Source organism: Hippopotamus amphibius, chromosome 16 (genome assembly GCF_030028045.1).
Source record: "Hippopotamus amphibius kiboko isolate mHipAmp2 chromosome 16, mHipAmp2.hap2, whole genome shotgun sequence".
NCBI lineage: Eukaryota > Metazoa > Chordata > Mammalia > Artiodactyla > Hippopotamidae > Hippopotamus > Hippopotamus amphibius.
Genome location: NC_080201.1, coordinates 56,395,072 through 56,411,974, shown reverse-complemented (window position 1 = coordinate 56,411,974; position 16,903 = coordinate 56,395,072). Strand labels below are relative to the sequence as shown.

At 45.1% G+C, this 16,903-nt stretch overlaps 1 protein-coding gene across 1 annotated transcript in view; it reads right to left on the bottom strand.

The window, feature by feature from the left end:
* Positions 1-15,878, bottom strand: part of ARHGAP35 (Rho GTPase activating protein 35) — a 113,803-nt gene extending 97,925 nt beyond the window's left edge. Inside the window, exon 1 of the mRNA XM_057713599.1 lies at positions 15,541-15,878. The gene's annotated coding sequence lies outside the window, so the exon portion shown is untranslated. The remainder of the gene's footprint in view (positions 1-15,540) is intronic.
* Between the last annotated feature and the right edge of the window lie 1,025 nt (positions 15,879-16,903).

Genomic DNA, 16,903 nt, shown 5'->3' with positions numbered 1-16,903 from the left:
TGAACATCCGACTCACCCTCAAAACAAAATGCCAGCAAAATCATCTGGGATATGGAAATGGAAAGAATGATGATTTACCCTCTTAGATTTTCACTAAGGACTCTAATCATTAGGACAGAATTCCATTATGTCACGACAATCTTCATAAAGCCACCTGACCAATATTAGTCATACTTCTATTAAATTTATGACCCTATTACATTTATTCGAAGCCTCCATCTCCTAAAATTCCCAAACTTACAACAACCTTGATTAATGTCAATTTCTAGAATCAAGGATGAATCCTTTGCAGAAATCACTGAAATGTCAATGAAAACTGGCAATTTTTTCTACAACTAAAATACAACTCTTAAAAACGGCTATCCCTAGGAAGGAGAATTTAAAGAATATTTTAACTTCCCTTATATATTTCAGCCACTTGCATGTTATATATTATCAAACATTCATCAAATACATAAGAAGCATGGCCCTAAGTCAGAGTTTGGAGAGGTGGGAAAAGAAAAATCTCTCCCCTGGGGAGGATATCTGCACTCCCCAATACTTTGCCCATTTAAAGTTTAATCAAAATTAAATAAAATTTAAAATTCTGTTTCTCAGTCCCACTAGCTACATTTCAAGTAGAAACATGTGGCTAGTGGCTGTTGTAAAGGACAGTGCTGATTAGACAGGGCTGATCTAAAAGAAGCCCTGATACTAATTCTGATCTTGGAAATAGAGGAAGGATATGGGCAAGGCTTCTGGGAAGACATGCATTTGACATGGTTATTATTTTATTGGCTATGTTGGGTCTTTTTTGCTGTGTGTGGGCTTTCTTTTAGTTGCAGTGAGTGGGGGCTATTCTTCGTTGTGGTACGCGGGCTCCTCATTGCCGTGGCTTCTCTTGTTGCAGAGCACGGCCTCTAGGCGCGTGGGCTCAATAGTTGTGGCTCGTGGGCTCTAGAGCTCAGGCTCAGTAGTTGGGGCGCACGGGCTTAGTTGCTCCGCGGCATGTGGGATCTTCCTGGAGCAGGGATCGAACCCGCGTCCCCTGAATTGGCAGGCAGATTCTTAACCACTGAGCTACCTAGGAAGCCCTGACATGGTTATTAAAGTGAGCATTCCAGGCTGGCTGATGACACACAACACATGCCACTGGCCCTCCCCTTGAACATCATGCAATACCAAAATTTCCAGGGCTAGTCCCCAAAAACCAAAATGTTTCAAGGAGGCATTATAGAAAGAATTGGGTAACAGGCTTTGATTGCATTTTGCTAAGATAAGATCAGATGAAAAAACAAGATTATAAAGTCCAATTAGGGCCTCACTAAAAAGGCGGAAAGGAAAATGGAACTGGAATTAACTGCAAGATCATTCTGGAAATCTTTAACAGGTAAGTTAAACCAGGGATCAAGGGGACAAACGAAAGAACGCACTATGCTCATCCAAATACCCTTCAGGGGGAGAAACATTTCCCAATAATTGAGGTCAATAATCAAGGTGAAATTGCAGAGACAGGGAAATAAAGAGAGCACACACACAAAACCAGCCTGGTAAAACGGTATAACAATTTGATACTTTCTAAGGGGCAGGTGTTTTTTTCTTACTCTCCTTTCTCTGAATCTACCTATATTACCTAAACACACGCTGCCTCAGCTCCCTCATCTGTAAAATGGGCACAGGGATAGTACCAAAGCCTATTTCTGAGGTCTGTTATGTGGATTCCCTGAGTTAAAACATGTAAAGTGCATAAAATAGTGCCTAGCATATAGAAATGACTAAAGAAGTATTGGCTATTATTACTGCAGGAGTCTCTGAGGACCTAGTTTCACTTGGTGGAGAGTAAAAGGATTCCCCTATGGGTGAGCTCACAGGGGAAAGGGATGCTGTACTGACTGTCATATTGGGAGGGACGTTTTGAAAAGTCAAATCTGTCCCAAGCTGAGCCAGCTACACAGACCTCGTCCAACCATGTCCTATGGGCTATTATAACACTCAAAGCCACAGGGTGACAGCTCCCATAACCTAGTAAGCGTTAGGATTTAGCTGTGGAACCCTGATATCAGGACTTGGGATATAAAGTCCAATTTTTTTCAAAAATCTATTTGGCTTACCAGCTGGACTAGTCTATCCCTTATTCAGGCATTTATTAGGCACCAATGACAGACAAACCAGACACTTTATGAGGAAAAGTAGAAAACAAAAAAGAACAAATTCCCAGCTTTAAGAAGTAGAAGACGGAAATTCCCTGGTGGTCTAGTGTTAGGAGTCGGCACTTTCACTGCAGTGGCCCAGGTTCAATCCCTGGTCAGGGAACTAAGATCTCACAAGCCGCAAGGTCAAAAAAAAAGGAGAAGAAGAAGAAGAAGAAGAAAACTATTCTACTTCTAGGAATTTCTCCTCCAGATATAATCTCACACGTGCAAAATGACATACATTCAAGTTTCCCCTACGGCACTGATTGCAAAAGCAAAGAACTGGTAACAAATCCAATGACCATCAATAGGAGACTGGCTAATTACAGTGCATCTATGTAGTGGAATAACACTGTAAAAAGGAACTGTAAAAAGGAAGCTGTAAAAAGGAACAAGGAAGCTTCCTCTGTGCTAACAGCGAACATCTCCCAAAATATTAAGTGGACAAAAAGAAGCTGCAGAACAGTAGTCACAGTATGCTACTATTCATGTAAAGGGGCGGGGGAGCACATACATATTTCTATTTGCTTGTTTATACATGCATAAAGTATCTCTGGAAGGAAAAAAATATCTCTGGTAGAACACTGATGTCTCCAAAGGGGACAAATGGGTGGCTGGGGGACAGGGATAAGGGAACAGTATGAGTGTTTTGTGACTGCTGATTCAGAACCACACAAACATGTCCCTACACAAAAACAAGTGATATGTATAACATCACCAGCAAAGTGCTAATGGAATAGAGCTGAGGAAAAACCCCAGGAAGAAAGGTCTCAGAATAGTGGACATTTCAGAGGATGTTAAGAGATGAGCAGGAAATTCACCAATCAGAGGATAGGTAAAGGAGCTCTAAAGAGGAACCAGCTTCATCAAAAACACAGAGACAGAAAAAGAATAGTGCATGTTCTGGAGACCAAGAAGTATGAGGCTGGAAAGGTAAGATGGGCCAAAGTGTAAAGGAATCCATAGACCACACTAGTGATCTAGACTTAACTTTATAGACAACAGAAAAGCACTAAAGGTTTTAAAGCAGGGGAGCAACAGCCAGGTTTTTGTCTAGTGCTTCTAGTGACTTGTTGAGAATAAACAAGAGAGGAAAAGAATGAAGAGAAGGACACCTTTGTAGGAGACTTCGGCAGTCAAGCACAACACCCCACTTCTCAGAACTCCCAGTGGCACAAAGCACAGGGGATTTCGCTTAACTGGCTTAATACTTAACTAACCATTGGAGAATAACAATCTCTATCAACTGAACACTTACTATACACCAAACATTTTTCATACATTACCCTGGTTTCTCACAACAACCCTGTGAGATAGCTATTAGTATCTTTATTTTACACATGAGAAAACTAAGGCTCAGAGAAGAGCTTGTTTAAAGGTGACAGAATAGGGACTTCCCTGATGGTCCAGTGGTTAAGAATCCATCTTCCAATGCAGGGGATGCAGGTTCTATCCCTGTTTGGGGAACTAAGATCCCATGTGCTGAGAGGGAACTAAGATCCCACGTGCCAAGGGGTAACTAAGCCTGCATGCCACAACTAGAGAGCCCTTGTGCCGCAACTATGAAGCCCGTGTGCCACAACTAGAGAGAAGGCCACACAGCAACGAAGATCCTGTGTGCTGCAACTAAGACCCGACGCAGCCAAATAAGGAAGGAAGGAGGGAGGAAAGGAGAGATAGATAGATAGACAGACAGACAAAGGTGACAACAAATGGAAGAACTGGGACAGGAATGTGTCTATTTAATACCTACCCACATACTACTGGTGCTGGCCTGTGGCAGTTTTCCCCAGTCTACATAAAAATAAGAATTAGAAACACGCATATACATATGTCCACATAAAGTTGCCAATTTTCTTGAAAATGGCTATCTTTTGGGAATTCCCTAGTGGTCCAGTAGTTAGGACCCTGCGCTTCCACTGTAGGGGGCCCAGGTTTGATCCCTGGGCTGGAAACTAAGATCTTGCAAGCAACGCAGCCAAAAAAAAAAAGAAAATGGCTATCTTTTATTCTGATAATGGATCCTTTTTCTTCAACAAAATAATGGTGAGTAGAGTTTCCCTTTCTTTTTTTTTAATGTCCTCCTTGGCAAAACTAAAAATTGGTAAATTAATATTTTCCCCAACCACCGTACTGTCAACTGGTTGGTTAAAGCCAAGTCTGGAACCACTGCACAAATAACAACATTACAGAGCATTTACCATGACCCAGGCATGATCTTAAGCTTCTTAAACACACTATCTGTTTTAATTTGCACAGTGACCCTATGAGTAGACACTATTACATTCCCCTTTTTATAGAAGAAGTGCCTGAAGGCACCAAAGTTTAAGTGTGTTGTCTGAGGTGCAGAGCTGCCAAGAGGTGGGACTGGGACTCAATCCGAGGCCATGTGTCATGATGGGAGAAACAGTAACTGAGGCCTCAGTCCTAACACTGTGAATACCAAACAGACTGCAACAACTGCTACTTGGCCTCAGCCCTACAACATTTAGGTGTGTGAGACCCTGGTAAGACCCTAAAACTGGCTGCTATCTGGGGCCAGTTACAAGATTACAGATCATCACAGGTGCTGCTCCACTGATTCAAAATTTCATCAGGCTTCCTCTGTAGCACTCTTAATATGCTGGCTTACCTAAACAGTTCAATTAATCAAATTGTTCTTTTTCATCCTCCCAGAAAACTGAAAGGCTGTCCAATGTTACAGAATGTCCACATGCACTGTTGGCATTTAGTTCTCCAAAAAAAATCTGGACACAAAAAGCCTCTGTAGCAGGCAGAACAAGTTTTTAGACCCACTTTATAGATAAGAACTCAAGATAAATGACTTGTCCAAGGTCACAGAATTTGTAAGAAGCAAAATGAAAACTAATGGCAGAAAGGGGTTTTTACATCACTTGAGGAAACCCAAGAATCTAACGACTGAAAGATTCCAGAGACTTTATTTTTCTTGTTTTTTCTCAAATATTCGTATCTTTAATTCAACAAGTACTGTGCTCCTATTGACATGTTCTAGGATAAATGTGATGGGTTCACAGAATAAATGGGGAAACAAAACAAAAAAATCCTGTGGAGCTTCCAAGCTATTTTGCAATTTCTTCCTGATGTCTAAATGTAAGCCCTTCACACTACAAATGAACATCAGGTCTTCAGTGCTCTCCCTCGTGAAAGATAGAATGGCCAGGAAATGAACAGATATATGTGTATGCAAATATCTTGTTAACAACAACAATAAAAACAAAGAAGATAAAATCTTAAATTTCTAACTTATTCCTTATTCAAGTTAAAACAAGAACTTGGACCACTCTTTCTCATAATAAGATGAAATCTATCTTCCTAGTCAATGCATTCTTGTGTTGAAATGTTCAATCACACTTCATTCTTTAAGATAAGATCAGGGAAAAAAAAAAATCAGGCCACTGTCATCCTAAACTTTTTACCTTCTGGTACAGAAACAGAGTGTTCCTTGTGTTACCTATAAGGGAAGAATTGCGTGTGTTTCACAAATGGCATATAAACTCTCAAGAAGAGGAGGCATGTTTTGTACAACTGGTACTCTAAACAGTGTAGACACCCAAACACTGGTAGAATAGGGATGAAAAGGGAAAATAAAACTTGTCTCCCTATGCCTCTATCCTCTGGAGCGGCAAAGACCTGGTTTGTTCCCTCTTCTGCCTAATAGTCCTTAATTGTCATTTAAATATTTAAGTAAAATTACTCAAATATATTAAATAAATAAAATTATTTAAATCTTATTTAAAGATTTTTTGGGCCCATAAAAGGGACGATATAACTAGTTCCATGTCCATTCCTGATTTTGACCAAGAAAAGGAAAAAGTAATATACTAATGGTGCCCTTAAAACAAGCATGGTTGGGGGTGGGAGATACCTTGCTGAAAAGAGAACGGAGGGTATAGCTACAGCTATCAGCCATGAAGTAGACTTTTATCCTCCTCATCTCTGGGGTGAAATCAGTTCTGTAAAGTGAACACCAGAGAAAGTGGTAGAAAGCAGGGGCTCCAAGCAAAGGCTCTGAACCAGGCTGCCTCAGGGACCTATCAGCCCGCTGGCCTTGGGTAAGTTCCTCAGAAAGCCTCAGTTCCCCCACTAGAAAATGAAATACCACCTACCGCAGAGCTGAGGATTATGGGGAGGAGGATATGAGGGAACACGCAGGAGTCTCCTGGTACTCCATAAGCATACTGTTGTCATTAACTGGTAATACTGCTATAATGAATTCAATTACTGTTCTAAGAAAGGGTAACTGCCTTACCTTCAAAGGTACTAGAGTCTAACAGATCTATTACTAGTTTCTTGCTTTTTAGCTCAATTTTTCCTTCATACGTTTTCAAGAAAAACCAAACATAATACAACCACACTGCAAAAAAAAAAAAATTGTTTAACCTTTTTTTTCTCTGAATCAAAAATAGTAAAATCATTGTGGAAAACTTGGGAAAACTCAGGAAAAAAATTTAATCACTCAAAATTCTGCAGCATAGAGATAAACACTAATGGCACTTTGGCATATGGCTTCCACTTTTTCCCATATATATTTTAAAATAACTAGAACCATACTGTTTATAGTTCTATATCCTGCTTTTTCTCATACTTAATTTTATTTTCTGTGCACTTTCCCATGTCAAGAATTCTCCATAAACATCCTTTTTTCCACAATGTGACCATTCCCCTAAAGTTAAAACATTTAAATTGTTTCTCTTCTTCGCAATACACATCACTATATTTAACATCTTTGTATACAATCTTGGTCCTCATCTCTAGTTTTTGATCCATACAGATACCTGTAACTAGATCAAGGATTGTGTGTCTCTTAAAACACTGCCAAACTGCTTTCCAGAAAGGTCACACCAGTCTGCGTGCCTGACAGTGCAATCACGATGTCATTGCAGTGACCATACCTATTTCCTTTTAATTCCAAGTAAACGGAGACCCAAAAAATCTGGAATTGCAACACAAATAGGAAAGACCTGTCATGGCAAGATGCTTTCGACACTTGGGATTTGTACGAGATCACTTTACCCCGTTCATCATCAGGTATGTGACCTTGAACACACCTGGAAAAGTTATACACACACTCCTACGCATTCACATTTGTAGAGTGAAGTCATGACTGAAGTGCCTTACAGATAGAGACTCTCAAATAGTTTCCACTACTTAAGAATTGTGTGGAAAAGGAAATTATGCCCCATCATATGAAAAAGAGGTCTGTAGAAAATTCAGAAATATACACTTAATATTCATGTACTTTTCTACAAGTTGCTCCTTAATTTTAAAAAAAAGTAAACAAAGAAAATGGGGATCTGTACATAAGAAAATATGTATTCCTTATATACACACATAACATCAAATCACAACTACTTTAGCTGAAGTGGTCACTTGTAAGCCTTTGTGGCTGCTGACTAATACTAGGCATGTGCCAACAACCCACTTCCGTAGCAGTCAGGGGCCTTTTTCCTCATTTATCAAAGGTTTTATCTGCATTCCTCAACTGACTGAGCAATCAGTGGAAGAAATTTCCTATAGGTCAGCAGCATTAAAATAAAGTATTCAATGATATCAGTTCACTAAAAATATTACAAAAGCATTATCCACCAACCTTCCACCTAAAAACTTAATAAGCATTTTTGAAAAATAAAAACCTAGTGATACTTTTAATCACCAAGCATTTAGGTACACTATTCCCAGTGAAACAATTCCCTTGAAGTGAAAGCCACTCTAGCTGAAGATGCTGATGTCAAGAATCTAATAATCTTGTATTAATGCAATGCTGACTTCCATTTGTACACAATTTGTTAATGAACAAAGAATGCTTTTTAATTGCCTATGGCAATTAACAGTAATCATTTTCTTTTGTCTTATTCCTAAGTAGTGCAGGCTGCAATAGATGAAGCCTTGGTTTTGACCTTTGTTTTAAATAGAGATGGGAAGAAATACGATGCAACAGTTTTTTTTTTTTACACTTCAGGAGGCTATTAGCTATAGCTGGGAAACATTCCTTCACCCCAACATTATTTAATAACTTTTTAAATTGCAATTAAAAAAGTCTTATAGGGAGCTCCACACAAATAAGGGGCCAAGTATATTTTTATCTATACATTCCAAGTTGCCTAGAGAGTTTTCTCAGAAGAAAATCTCTCAATTAGGAGCTATTCAGATACTTTCCTATTTACCAAAGAAAATACAGATTTAAGGTCATTACATGACCAAACACTTCTATCTTATTTCTATTAGACAAATTTACTTATGCGTGGGTGTGAATCCAAGTCAGAAATAAAATGCTCAACTTTTTCAATACGCTGACTAGAAAAACGAGTTGGTACTTGTGGCTGTGGATTCCTTTTAAAATACTGTGATATGGAACCTAATGTGTGCTGAGCCTTGAATATGAAAATCTTTAAAATTAATATGGGACTGCCTCCAAAGCAGCTAGAAATTAATAACAGTCTATTCAACATTTACTTCCCTCACCCCATCCCATATTATACATAGTTAATTGTTTATAACTGACTACAAATTCCTCAAGGGATTGAACTACAGCTTATTCTTATATCCCAGAGAGGCAAGGCAGTCTAATAAAATAAACACAAATTTTAGAGTCAGACAGGCATGGATTCATAACATAGCCTTACCACCTACTAGCTGCGTAGCCCTGGTCAAGGCACTTATGATATATGTGTGCATGTGTGGTATGGGGATTAAATGCTGACCAAGAGGGCATGCTAAGAGTTTCAAGCCTAAAAATGGGCCATCATGGTCAGTGTATACATCTCCCTGACCTCCCCCTTCCAAAAAAGAAAGAAGTCTTTGGCACCAGCCTGGCTTTAATCAGCATGTATGCAGTGGGGGCCTACTATGTACAAGGTATTTCTAGGTATGATGGGAAATAATGGGAACCAACTAGCATAATCCCTTCCTTTTTCTAATGAAGAAACTGTAGCCCAGAGAAGTGAAAATGAGCCGGCCAGTCACACAGCTAGCAAGCGGCAGAGTCAGGGCCGGCACCCACAGTTATTCATCATCAATTCAACACTCTTACGCCATAGGAAGCTGCCTCTCAATTGTTCAAGTTTGATTACCAAGTGCAAATATTACAATAGTGACGAGCAAGAGAACACTGTCCAAATAAGAATGCAGACACCAGAAGAGCAAAAAAAGTATGAAGGCTTCCCTGGCAGTCCAGTGATTAAGACTCCGAGCTTCCACTGCAGGGGCGCAGGTTCAATCCCTGGTTGGGGAACTAAGATCCTGCATGTCGCACAACATGGCCAAAATAAATACATTAAAAAAAAGTATGAAATACCTATAGGTGCATAACGCAACACCACAACTGTTGCAAATTTCATAAAATGAAAATGTTCATTTCAATAAAGGAAGATGAAGGACACAGGCAAGCCTGGCTACTTTTGACTAAAATAAATATTACTTTCCTGTGAGGATGCTTCATGGCTGGTTCTCTGTTAATATAATCAACTTAATGGTGTCTCTTAACATCAGCGAAGCAAATAAATGAAGGTTAGACTGACAGATGCCAAATGCAATTTTCAAGAATTCACAGATGAAGCCTGATAAAGCACTGTATCAAAAATTAAATAGAAATAAACTTTCGGGAAGATGAACATGAATGATTTGTTTGCATTTCTTAATACCAGCAATTCAAGTACTATTCAGACCACTGCTATTTGAGAGCCTAGGTCAACAATGACTCAGCTTGAAAAATTCCATATTGTTTTTAAGAGGTATATGGTTTTAGTTATGCAGTTAATACAATCTGGATGCCCCTTTCTCCCCAAATTATAAACTAATCTTCATGTGAATGTCTGAAAAGGAGGCAAGTGTTTATTTTATGTTTGAAAAAGCATACAACAAAGGTAATTCAATTCATTTTACTGCATCCCCCAGGGAAAGAGTACCCCTGCTGCCTGGCCCATTCTGGGTTACAGGATTTGATGGGGGCCGGGGGCAGGGTGGGGGGTGCAGTGGTTAAGAGTAGCACCAGGAGTCCAGTCCCAACCCCAGCTCTGAGGCGGGATGTGATCCAGGACAAGAATCTATAACCAGAGCTGGGCCCAGGCACACAAGGCTTTAGGCTATAGGAATGTGACAGCCTGAGAGGTAAAGCGTTCTGTCCAGGTGTCCATCTAATTAGGTTATGGCCTAAACCAGCAGGTCTCCTACCTGTAAGCCCAGTACTCTTTCAACCATGACAGGAAGCCTTCATCATGCCCCGTGCAAGCTTTCCATTTCCCCAGCTGTAAATGAGAAGGCTAGACTAGGCACTGATCTTCAAACTGCTGTTCCAAACCCAAGGGTTTTCTGCCAGTCACTTTCCCTCTTCAAGCAGAGAATCCCCAAGTTTATCTATTTCATATAATGTGAAAAAGAAATTTTAAATGACTGAACTAGATGATCAATAAAATGTCACAGTGACTAGGTATATTAACACACTGTTTAGACTGCCAGTTGGTGAATGACAATAGTCAGAGCAGATCACAGGAAGGCCCTATAAGAGGCCTAACACCTCTCAGAACACCACAGCAAACAGAAGAGAGGAAAGCAGACAAGACTAGAGGAAAACAGACAACCAGTCTCACCTTTTCAGTCTCCAACTGTATTGACCTGATGTGTTTCCTCATCACATACAGACTGACCAAACACCTATGAGGCTGTAGATTACAGTCACTATGTAGTTTAGGCAACCCTCAGTCCTCCCAGACTGTCCTTTGTCAAAAGTCACCATCAGGCCCATGGATCTGCACATGGACAACCTCCATGTGTCCGGTATCAAGGGGAATGACTATTTTCTGATCTTTCCACTGTCCTAAGTCTTTGGCCTTCATCATTGCAAGAAAAAGGGGTGGTGGGTAAGGGAGGGAAGACATAGCCAAAAAAGAAAGGCTAGTATAAAAAAAGAAGATAGGAACTTTAATCAGAGCAGTAATGCAAAGATTTTCTAGGCAGGGCAAGAACCCTTGAAGACATACTACTAGGTTGAAAACAGCCGTCCCTTACTCCACACCCCACTCCCAAATGGCACATTAAGCGTTCTAGAGGACCAAGGCTCCCACCTCAGATTTCTGTAACATCCAATTCCATCATGAAAGCAAATGCTGATACAGGGGTTGCCCCTCTGCTACCATCAGAGAAATCTGACAATCTTTGGAACATCAGTTACCAGTTTAAGAAGAAAAATCAGCTCTTTGTTCTTCTGTCTCCTCTCTTCCTATTATGTAAACGAAGGCTTTGGGCATGCAGAAACTTTCTGTACTGCCAGTGATGTTAAAACTCTGGGACAGAAATTTAAGCGGTACTTAGTTGTTTTTATTCTTAATTAGCTGTCACTTCCACATCAAGAATAAAAAACAACTATACCAACATGGGGAACATAAACTCAAATAAATTCAGAGATTTAATCATGACTCACAAGGCCAAAATTCAGAAATGAACAGAAACTAACAGAAATGAACCAAAATTCTTGGGACTTCCCTGGTGGCGCAGTGGTTAAGGATCCAGCCTGCCAATTCATGGGACACCGGTTCGATCCCTGGTCTGGGAAGATCCCATATGCCACAGAGCAACTAAGCCTGTGCACCACAACTACTGAGCCTGTGTGCCACAACTACTGAAGCCCATGCGCGTAGAGCCCGTGCTCCACAAGAGAAGCCACTGCACTGAGAAGCCTGCACACAGCAGTGAAGAGTAGCCCCCACTCTCTGCAACTCGCACAGCAACGAAGACCCAACACAGCTAAAAATAAATAAATAAATACGTTTAGCTTAAAAAAATAAATAAATGAAACAAAATTCTTAAATTCAATAATGGTGAAGACAGATGCCACAGATAATTAAAATTACCAGACTCTGCTTGTCACAAAACTTAAAGTACTGAGAATTTAGAAGCTACAGGAGCCATGTGGGTCTGCAAACCAGCCCCCATCACTGTCTCATATACAAACGCTCTAACATTTGATGAGTCAACCATCCAACTCTGTAGATGACAGTGAATGTTTTTTATTTCACATGTATTCACACAGAACTATTTCTAAATAAATGCTGAAGTAAACAAAGTTTGATCATAGCTCAGTTAAGAAATAAAGTCCTTCCAGTAAATGCTCCTTCACAGCTGGATGGCTGTTTTAATATGCAATTGCCCTAGGCCACAGGGGGAAAAAATCAGGCTTTTGATTTACTTAAGAAATAAAATAAATAAACCTAGAACATACAAAAGGTTCCTTCTACCAAATTAAGGAAGGAAAATGCTTGGATGGTTTTCTGTAAAAACCACCTCTTCCTCTAAATGAGTTTCCTAAACCTCATCCCCAATATAAGATCACTGAAGCTCAAGGAAAGGTAGCAAAGGTACATTCTGCCAGTAATAAACCAAAAACGCAATCATATCAGCCAGTTCCTGGCACCCATTTCTCACTCTACCAAATCAGGGCAGTCAAAAGGCTTGGGGAGTGTCAGGGCCCACCCATGTACTCCTGGTACACCAATGAGCCCCCTCCCTTTCTTAAACAAGGATCTACCTAGAGGCATTCAGCTCATGTGGCCAGGAGTGCCTGCAATACCAGAGGGCAGAAATCTGAGTGACACTTGGCACTCTCAGCTTCAACAAACAACCGCAAAGAGCTTTCCAGACCCAGGTCCTCACCATTTTGAAGACCAGGAAGCTGAATCCTTCCTGGGGCAGAGGTGAAAAAGAAATAAGCCCACCTTCCACCACCCCTCCCAAAGGTCACACAGCAAACGAGAGGTCGTTAGGGAAGGCAAGACTGGCAGCTTCTGCAGACCTGGAGCAGTAAACACCAAGTATGGCCATAACCCCCAGTGGGACTGGGGAGAACTTGAGAACTGGCATTTCCCCAGCCCAAGGTAAAACAAAAATATGATTCGTCAGCTGGGAAAAAAACAAAGAAACATACTCCTAAATTATCCCAAAGGGTGCTGGCTTGGAGGTGAAAGGAGGAGAGGGTACAACTCTCTTTACAATAGCTCAGAGGAGAGAGGGAAAGTGAGAAAGAGAAGACAGACCTGTGAGCAGCTGCACTCTCCCTTTCCAAAGGACACAAAACTGCGAAGCCCAGGGACCTGAAGAGATGGGGAGCAAAGTGGGAGTGGGAAAGAAAGTGAGGCAATGGAAAGAGATCTACCCCACCACCTCTAACCTTGGCAGAAGTGGGGTAAACGGGGGAGACACTCCCAGACTCCAGAGAGCAGTAACTAATCAACCAACCCCCACCTATTTACTCAGATCTCACAGGATCCCTTGAGATAAAACCCTTAGGGTCAGAGCGCTAGAGAATCTGCAGTCTAAACCTGAGCCTGCAGAAGCACAGGCCTAACCCAGCCCCTTCCCCTGCAAAGCTGAGGCATGGAGACCAGAAAAAGGCATGCCTGAAGAGGTGAAGCACCCAGTGGGGAACTGACAGGTCAAGGGGGGGCTGCAAGAAGCAAATCTGATAGGAACTAAATGGGAAGAGAAGGAGCCTAGCAAGATATAAAGGGAAAGAAAAGGGAGAAAACAAGGCAATGAAGAACAGAACTGGGAGAGGGATCACAAAAGAGAGAGAGACTCTAGCCAAGAACTGAGATAGCTCCAAGGGGAAGCTGGGGTGGGGCTAGTGACAGGTAGGAATGGCTGGGGAAACATCTCTATAGTGGGCAAAGCAGTGGGAAGGAGGTTCAAAAAGGAGGTAAAAGGCAGAGCAAAAAAGGGAGGACAAATACAAGAAAAGAGAGAGTGGAGGCTGAGGGCTGAATCAAAATGGTGGGGGGGGAGAAGATCAGGTGGCAAACTTCGACCTGAGAGGCAACAGAGGTGCGAGGCAGTCACAAGATGACCAGAATTAAAGGGGACCACTCCAAGAGGAGACAGCAGTAGTAAAGTGAAAATGGGTCCAAAAAAAAGAGGTGGACGAGTGGACAGCTCCAAAAGGGGCAGAGCTGGGAGGAAAATATTAAATAGGAAGGATAGGGCAGAAGTGAACAAATGAAAGAGCAGGTGCAAAAAGGATTTAGGAGCAGGTCTGAGGTGCAGAACGGGAAGGGAAGGGGGTGATGGATCAGAGAGAAGTTACCAAGGGTTCAGTGAGGTAAAGGGCAAAGCTAACTAAGAGGGGCCAAGACGGAGAGGAAAGGACTTGGGAAAAGAGGCTGGAAACAAGTCTTAAGCAGAGAAGAACTGAAGGGGAGACAGGTCAGAGAAAGCGGGAGCAAATGAATGGAACAGCTCAAATGACGGCCCATAAGGAGGTGGGGAAGAGAGGAAACGGCCAGGCAAACACTGGGGCAGAACTGGGGACTGCAGGGCGTGAAGCTGCGGGGAGGCAGAGTTCGGGAGAAAGGTCAGAGAAGTGAATGGCAGTAACGAGAGAGCTGCAGGGTCAGAGAAGAGGGAGGAGGCTGCTTCATGGCAGGCGAAGGCAGAAAGCAAGCAGGCTGGAGGGCACAGCAAAATCTGAGATTGGACGAGGGGCAGAGTGGGGAGGCAGAAAGGTCTGGAAGAGAGGAAAGGATCTCAATGGCAAACTGGAGCAAGATCTGAGTAGGGGAGGAGACAAGCACGGTGCGAGAGGGGGCAGGGGACTGAACTGAACTGAGGCAGGCAAGGGTCAGAGAGTCTAGGGATATCCCGGGGGGCGGGGGGGAGAGGGAGGCAGTAGATTTTGTCAGTGGGCAGTAGGGCCCAAGAAGGACGTGGAATTAAGTCCAAGGAGAAGACCGGGGGGTAGTAGTGCCGAGACAAACAGGGTCTCGGATGAATCACCAAGGAGATGGAACCGCAGGTCGTAGAGGGACAGCTCCTGGGGGTAGAACAGCGGAGGGTAACAGCAGATGGATCAAGAAAGGGAACAGACTAGGGTGGTGAGAGCGGAATCGAAAAAGGGAGCAAGATCACGACTCTGAAAGTGCGGGTCCAGAATTAAGGGATGCGGAAGGGTCACTGAGGAGGAGAGTCCCAGGAGCACTGCAGAGTCTAGGAGGGACGAAGGGCATTACTGAGGGGCTGAAGGGGGAGGCGCAGAATTGGGAGCAGACCGAGCTGGGGGGAGGGGGAGGGCCGAGGCAGACACCGAGATCCCAGTGGGTTGGAGGGTGGGGGCAGACGCGGCGACAACAGGGCTGGGGCGGGTAGGGGCAAGTCCGAAGGGCAGGCGGGCCCCAGCGGGCCGAGCCGCAGCGCGAAGCGGCGGGGCCGAAGGGGCCCGGGGGGCTGGGGGGCCGCTCCCTCCCCTCCCCCTCCGGCTCCTCCATTGTTCGCGGGCTCCTGGCCCCGCCGTCCCCGCCTCCCCCTGGACCCCGCAGCGGGGCGGCGCCCGGCCTCGCCGCCGGGGCCCGCGAGCTCGCGCACTCACCCGCTGGGCGCTCTCAGCGCGGCCCTGGCCTCGGGGATCCCGGCAGTGGCGACGGCGGCCCCGGCGCCATGTTCTGCTGCTCCTCGTCCAGCGGCGGCTGAGGCGGCGGCGGCAGCTCCGGCGGCGGGGGGCCGGGCGGACCCTCCCTCGCGGGCTCCCTCCTCCGCCTCCTCCACCTCCTCCTCCCGCCGCTCCGCTGCTCTCCCTCGGGGCGGGGGGCGGGGAGGGGAAGGGGGGAGGGGCGGGAACCAGGGGGAGGGCGGACCAGCCTGGCTCGCTCAACTCGCTCCCTCCCTCCCTCCTTCGCAATGGCGGCGGCGGCGGCGGCGGCGGCGCCTCCTTCCTGCGGCCGCCGCTCCCGCGCGCGCTCCCCCTCGCTACTGCGCGTGCGTGGCGCGGGGACCGTTGCAGGGGGATAACGGCCCCTGAGCGCGCGCCACGAGGGGATAAGCGGCGCGTGGTGCGGAGAAGCGAGAGCGCGTGCCTGCCCGAGGGACTCACTGCCACCGCATCGGCCGCGTCCAGGGAACGGGCGCGAAAGGCGCGGTGCGCGTGCGCGCCCGAGAAAATGCCGCTACTGCAGTGGCTGCGGCACGAGACAGAGCGCGAGGCAACCAGCGACCGGGCAGAGGAATAGGGTGGGCAAGTGCGCGTGCGCGGAAGGGGTTGCCAGGCGCCGCAGCTACTCGCGCGAGGCGGAGGGAGTGGTCTTCGGGGGGTGCGCGCACCCTTGCGCGCGCCAGAAGCAGCCGAAGCCCTCCTCGCGCGGACTCGGAGAAAGCGGGAGGGGAGAGGCATGGCCTAGCTTTGGGGGCGGGGGTGAAGGGCGCGATCCCGCTCGCGCGGGACCTGACCAGCCAATGAGAGGCAAGGGGAGGTGGGTTTGCCGCGCGAGCGCAGCCCCCGGGATAACGGAGGAGGAAAGAGGGAGCGACGTAACGTGGGGCGGTGGGGCGGAGCTGAGGAGGAGGGAGCGCACCCAGTGGGAGAACTGATTGGGGAAGGCGAGGAGGCGTGGCCCGCCTCAGGCCAATACTAGCCTCGCAAATCGTCGTTCCGGAAGAAGGGGCGGGGCTGAAGAGCGCGTGCTCTTTTCCCTGGCAGAGAAGAAAATCTGCAGGCAACCCGCGCCTTATTACAATTTGCTTTGGGTTCGGTGATCGCCTGATCTCGGGAGAGGGGCGAGGGCCTGGTCCCGCATGCAGCCCTGGCCTCCAAATCAGCATTGTGTAAATGACTGCAAATCAACTGTCAGTTCGGGCGCCCAGAGGGGAAATAGTGATGGGAAGGGGCACCGCTGTAACCCCTGAGTTCCTCTGAACTGAAGAGAGGGGTTCCTCTGGGACCCCTCCGGAAGTACGGA